A 6,000-nucleotide genomic window follows, 5' to 3' on the forward strand; every position below is an offset into this window, starting at 1 on the left:
CAGACACAAATTGTATAAAAGAACGCTAACCAATGAGCCTCGGGACCCAGGAGGAGGCACCCTAAGTGTGATGAACACGGAGAAAAAACCTACTGTGTGCCAGGCGCCACACATTCTGTCTGACAAAACTGTAACCCTACAACGATCTTTGTTATTATCCCAACTTTATAGGTGAGGAAATGGCAGCCCCGAAGGTTAAATACCTTTTCTAAAATCACACACCCGGTAGGATAAGGAGCCAGAAATAGAGTTGGGATGGGTCCTATTCCTGAAAAACAAATGAAGAGCCCCCCGTAATTGAACACTGACACAGTTCTTGAATCTTAGTAAATGAGCTGTTATTCTGAATAATAGCTACTTCATTCACACTAAGTCCCAGTCCACCAGAGTATAAGCTTTGCACTTTTTTTATTAAGTTTATTCCTAAGTATTTTATACTTTTTGATGCTATTCTAAATGGGGTGCATTCTCAATTTCATTTCTGGTTTGTTCCTTGCTAATGTATAAAAGTACAATTGATTTTTATATATTTGCATTGCATACTGTGACAGTTCTGAACTTGTTTATTAGTTCTAATATTTGCTTAGTGGATTCCTTATGATTTCCTATATGCAAGAGCTTGCCATCTGCAAACAAAGATATTTTACTTCTTCCTTTCAAATCTGGATGTTTCTTATTTTATTTTCTTGGCTAATTTCCCTGTCTATAACCTTCAATGCAGTATTAAATAGAATGGCCATAGGGGCCTCCTTGTCTGCTTCCAGATCTCAGAGGGACACCTCTCAGCCTTTCGCCATTAACCTAGCTGTTGGCTGTGGCTTTTTCATAGCTACCTCTACAGGTTGAGGATGTTTCCTTCCATTCCTAGTTTGTTGCATTATTTTCATTAAGTACAAGTTTTGTAATGTAACATTTTAATTACTTTAATGATTTTTCACTATATTTTTGGAGTTATTTTCTTAATGGTTGCTCTAGGGCTTACCATGTACATCTTAACTTATCAGAATCTATTTCAGAGAGCTACTAGTTTAATTACAGTGACATCTGGAGCTGTTACTCCTATGTGTTTTTTATTCCCTCTTCTCCCTTTTGTGCTATTATTGCTATAATATTACATCTGTGTATGTCACAAACTCATTGATGCATTGCAAGACTTATTATGTGATATACTTTTGTGTCATTTAAAGAAGCTGAGAGAAGAAAGGAGAGTAAGTATATATGTATAGAGTTTGCTATATCAACTTGCCTATTTACCAGCTCTGGTTCTCTTCATTTTTCCCTCTGGATTCAAGTTACCATCTGGTGTCATTTCCTTACTTCGATGCAGCTTTTTTCCCACCCATCTCCTTTGTGCTGTTATCATCAAATATCTTACATTTCTATACGTTAGAGTCTAACAATACAATGAAAAGCTTATTGTTCTGTAGCATCACTTTTTAAATAGGTTAAAATAAGATTGGAGAAGAATTGTACATTTAAACTGTCTTTTATAATAACATAATTACATTTACTGATGCTTTTTTATTTTTTGTGTGTGAATTTGCATTACCCTCTGCGGTAACTTGATTTCAGTTTGCAAATCTTCCTGTGCTATGTCTTGTAAAGCAGGTCTCCTAGCAGTGAATTCACTCAGTTACATTTATCTGGTAATGTCTTTCTTTTCCTTCATTTTGGAAAGATAATTTTTCTGGATATAAGATTCCTGGTTGACAAGCTTTTGTTTTTATTTCTTTCAACACTTTGAATATACCATCCCACTGCCTTCTGGTCTCTATTGTTTTATTTATGAAAAGTTGGCTGTTAATATATTAGGGTTCACTTGTATATGATGAGTCGTTTTTTCTCTGTTTTCAAGATTTTGTCTTTAGCTTTTTTTTTTTTTTTTTTGTCTTTAGCTTTTGTTGCGTTTCTTGGGTATACAGGTTATTGTCTTTTAAGATCAAATTCGAGAAGTTTTCGGCCACTATTTCTTCAAGTATTTTTTTCTGGTCCTTTTCTCTCACCTCCTTCTGGCACTTCCATTGTGTGACTGTTGGTTTGTTCACTGGTGATCCATATGTGTCTGAAGATCTGTTCATATTTCTTCATTCTTTTTCTCTCTGTTCTTCAAACAGTATAATCTCTATTGGTCTATCTTCAAGTTTGCTAATTCTTTCTTCTGTCAGCTCAAATATAGTGTTCAAATGTACTTGAGCGAATTTTTTTCATTTCAATTATCCTACTTTTCAACTCCTGAATTTGTTTTTTTAAAAAATAATTTCAATCTCTTTATTGGTATTCTCTGTTTGATGAGAGGTTGTCATCAGACCTTTTTTTACTTCATTAAGCACGGTTTCCTTTGGTTGGTTTAATATCTTTATAACGGCTGCCTCGAAGTTCCCTCTGTGCCCAGCCATAGTTTCCATTGCCTATTTTGTCCCCCTATGTATGGGTCACATTTTCACTTTTCCTTGAGTTAAAAAAAATTCTCAAAATTTTTGGTGAAACTGAATGTTTAAAATAATAGACTGCAACAACTCTGGCAACCGATCCTCCTAGGGGCTTATTGTTTTTACTTGCTTGTTTGTTCAGTGAGTTTGCTGGGCTACTTGAATGAAGCCTGTTTCCCCGGATAAGGTGAAGGGTTTGCTTTCAGTCCTTAGAGAGCACAGTCATGAGCACTTGCACAGTTTTCTGCAATGACAAAGATGCTGCTGGGGCTCCTTTACTGTCCCTTTTCTGCAGACGGACAGCCCCTGTTGGTACTGCCGCCGGATATTAGGCTTCACTACTTGCCCGCTGATTGCTCTGTCAGCCAGTGATGCCCTGCCTCATAAACTGCTCCACTGTCCGATTTAACTTAATGTCCCTTGTGAGGTAGTTTTTGAGTCCAGTCTTTGAGGTTTGTTCGGGCGGGTCTTGTTCTCCCTGGTAAACCAGTAGGCCTATGGTTTAGCTTGTTGCTCTAAGGGAAATAGATAAGCTCTAAGGGCTTGTCACCAAATTCTCCACTGTTTTTGAGGGCACATTTAGATTTGCACTTCCCCACACCCCCTTCCAAATAAATACAGTTCTTTGGTGGAGTGCTTTGAAGTTCTCTGTCCTTTTAGCCTGCCTCTCTTCCTGGGCAAAATCTTTGAGCCACTTCTGCAGATCTGAGGACAGGGATAGTGGCCTGCTTCTCTTTTTTTTTTTTTTCATTTTTATTGAGATTGTTCAGATACCATACAATTATCCAAAGATCCAAAGTGTACAATCACTTGCCCCTGGGTACCCTCATACAGCTGTGCATCCATCACACTTAATTTTTGTTCAATTTTTAGAAACTTTTCATTACTCCAGACAAGAAATAAAGTGAAAGATGAAAAAAGAAAAAAAGAAAAGGAAACTCTAATCCTCCCCTATCCCTAACCAACCCCCCTCAATTGTTGACTCGTAGTATTGATATAGTACATTTGTTACTGTTTATGAAAAAATGTTGAAATACTACTAACTATAGTATATAGTTTGCAATAGGTATATAGTTTTTCCCTATATGCCCCTCTATTATTAACTTCTAATTGTATTGTCATACATTTGTTCTGGTTCATGGAAGCGATTTCTAGTATTTGTACAGTTGATCATGGACATTGCCCACCATAGGATTCAGTTTTATACATTCCCATCTTTTGACCTCCAACTTTCCTTCTGGTGACATATATGACTCTGAGCTCCCCCTTTCCACCTCATTCACACACCATTCGGCGCTGTTAGTTATTCTCACATCTTGCTACCAACACCCCTGTTCATTTCCAAACATTTAAGTTCATCCTAATTGAACATTCTGCTCATACTAAGCAACCACTCCCCATTCTTAAGCCTCATCCTATATGTTGGTACCTTATATTGCATGTCTATGAGTTTACATATTATAATTAGTTTCTATCAGTGAGACCCTGCAATAATTGTCCTAATGTGTCTGGCTTATTTCACTCAGTATATTGCCCTCGAGGTTTTGTCATCAACCCATTTTTTTTTTTAATATGGTTTTGTTCACTCACCATACATTCCATCCCAAGTAAATAATCGATGGTTCTCTGCATGGTCATAAATTTATGTGTTCACCACCTTCACCACTATCTATATAGGGGCATCTACACCTCCTCCACAAGGCAGGAGGGAGAGTCAAAGAAGGTAGAGAGGCAAAAGAAAGAGGAAACAAAAAAAATGACAGCTAGGAAGCAGCAAAAGGAAAAATAACCTTAAATCAAAGTAGAATAAAGAATCAGACAATACCACCAATGTCAAGTGTCTAACATGCCTCCCCTATCCCCTCCTCTTATCTACATTTACCTTGGTATATCACCTTTGTTATATTAAAGGAAGCATAATACAATGATTCTGCCAATTACAGTCTCTAGTTTATGCTGATTGCATCCCTCCCCCAATGCCTCCCCATTTTTAACACCTTGCAAGGTTGACATTTGCTTGTTCTCCCTCGTAAAAGAACATATTTGTACATTTTATCACAATAGTTGAATACTCTAGATTTCACCAAGTTACACAGTCCCAGTTTTTATCTTTCCTCCTTTCTTATGGTGTCTCACATGCTCCCCACCTTCCTCTCTCAACCATATTCATAGTTACCTTTGTTCAGTGTACTTACATTGTTGTGCTACCATCTCCCAAAACTGTGTTCCAAACCACGCACTCCTGTCTTCTCCTATCAATGCTGTAGTGCTCCCTTTAGTATTTCCTGTAGGGCAGGTGTCTTGTTCACAAAGTCTCTCATTGTCTGTTTGTCAGAAAATATTTTGAGCTCTCCCTCCTATTTGAAGGACAGCTTTGCTGGATATAGGATTCTTGGTTGGCGGTTTTTCTCTTTCAGTATCTTAAATATATCACACCACTTCCTTCTTGCCTCCATGGTTTCTGCTGAGAGATCTGTACATAGTCTTATTAAGCTTCCTTTGTATGTAATGGATTGCTTTTCTCTTGCTGCTTTCAGGATTCTCTCTTTGTCTTTGACATTTGATAATCTGATTATTAAGTGTCTTGGCGTAGGCCTATTCATTTCTCTTCCATTTGGAGTACGCTGCGCTTCTTGGATCTGTAATTTTATGTCTTTCATAAGAGATGGGAAATTTTCATTAATTATTTCCTCTGTTATTGCTTTTGCCCCCTTAACCTTCTCTTCTCCTTCTGGGACACCAATGATACGTACATTATTGTACTTTGTTTCATCTTTGAGTTCCCGGAGACATTGCTCATATTTTTTCATTCTTTTCTCCATCTGCTCCTTTGCATGTAGGCTTTCAGGTGTTTTGTTCTCCAGTTCCTGGGTGTTTTCTTCTGCCTCTTGAGATCTGCTGTTGTATGTTTCCATTGTGTATTTCATCTCTTGTGTTGTGCCTTTCATTTCCATAGATTCTACTAGTTGTTTTTTTGAACTTTTGATTTCTGCCGTATATATGCCCAGTGTTTCCTTTATAGCCTCTATCTCTTTTGCAATATCTTCTCTAAACTTTTTGAATTGATTTAGCATTAGTTGTTTAAATTCCTGTATCTCAGTTGAAGTGTACGTTTGTTCCTTTGACTGGGCCATAACTTTGTTTTTCTTAGTGTAGGTTGTAATTTTCTGTTGTCTAGGCATGGTTTCCTTGGTTATCCAGATCAGGTTTTCCCAGACCAGAACAGGCTCAGGTCCCAGAGGGAAGAAATATTCAGTATCTGGTTTCCCTGCGGGTGTGTCTTAGAAAATTGCTCCAGCCTTTGATGCCTTGGGTCACTGTGCTTTTCTGCCCAGCAGGTGACGCCTGTTAGCCTATAATTCTTGCCTGGTGTGAGGAGGTAGGGCCGTGTTCCCCCAGGCTCTGGGGTCTGGTTCTGAATGGAAAGGGCCCCACCCCTTTCCTCCTAGAGAAGACAGACCCCCCAGGTGGAGGTCATTAGCATTTCAATGGTCTCCCTCTCTGCTTGTGCTGTCTCCACCCTTCCTGGAGTCACAGCCCTGGAAACTGAAAATGACTGGGGCTTTCTCCA

This window comes from Choloepus didactylus, chromosome 12 (genome assembly GCF_015220235.1).
Source record: "Choloepus didactylus isolate mChoDid1 chromosome 12, mChoDid1.pri, whole genome shotgun sequence".
Classification (NCBI taxonomy): domain Eukaryota; kingdom Metazoa; phylum Chordata; class Mammalia; order Pilosa; family Megalonychidae; genus Choloepus; species Choloepus didactylus.